Here is a 943-nt window from a genome sequence, read left to right on the forward strand (position 1 = left end):
TGAACGTCAGCAGGTGAACTCTGCTGGGCCAAAGACAGAAGCTCAGTTCCTGTCAGTGTCTGCTCACAGGAGATGGTTCTGGTTATTTGTGAACTCATGAAGTACAAATGACACTTGTTCACAGAAACAGATGATGGAGTCACACAGTTTATTGTGACTGAGTCTGTCTCTGTGATCAGAGAAGGATTCACCAGCAGTTCAGGCTGAGGAGCTAAAAAATAAAAAAAAGATGAACTAATTAAATGAATCGTTCAAATATTGAAAAATACATTTACATGATGCATTCAAAGAAGGTCAAAACTAAATGTTCTGTGGTATTTTATTTGGTTCTTACTGTTGGTATCCACTAAAGCAGCTGTCTTTACTCACAATGTATGATGATGTTGAAGATGTTACTCTCTGGAGAACGATGTGAAACAAGGTAAGAACACGAGACATCAACTGTAGCAGGAGAACTTTGTTGTGTTAAAGACAGCAGCTCAGCTCCTGTCAGGCTCTTCAGACAATCAAACCTTTTAGCAGGTTTGTCTTTCACAAACTTAAAATTACATTTGTCCACAGAAACAGATGATGGAGTCGAACAGTTCAAGGTGACGGAGTCTGTCTCTGAAGTCATCGGTGGGTTCACTGTTAGTGTGGGTGGATGAAAATCTAAAAATGTGAGAAAACATTTGAATAAGCAACAGAAAGTATTGACTTGAAGATCAAACAAAATCCATAAATGTTTAATAGAAAACCTTTGGTATTTTAGTCACTCACTGTTTATGGTGATGGTGGTCGTATCACTGTCTGGAGATGGAGATTCAACAGCTCCAAGCTTGACTCTGTAAAAACATCTCACTCTAACCTCAGCAGGTGATCTTCTGTTCACCACCTTCACCAGTTCAGCTCCTGTCAGTCTCTGAATACAGGAGTCATGGACGTTCTTGTGAAGTTCAGGAAA

The sequence above is a fragment of the Nematolebias whitei genome, chromosome 7 (genome assembly GCF_014905685.2).
Source record: "Nematolebias whitei isolate Nwh7 chromosome 7, NemWhi1, whole genome shotgun sequence".
NCBI lineage: Eukaryota > Metazoa > Chordata > Actinopteri > Cyprinodontiformes > Rivulidae > Nematolebias > Nematolebias whitei.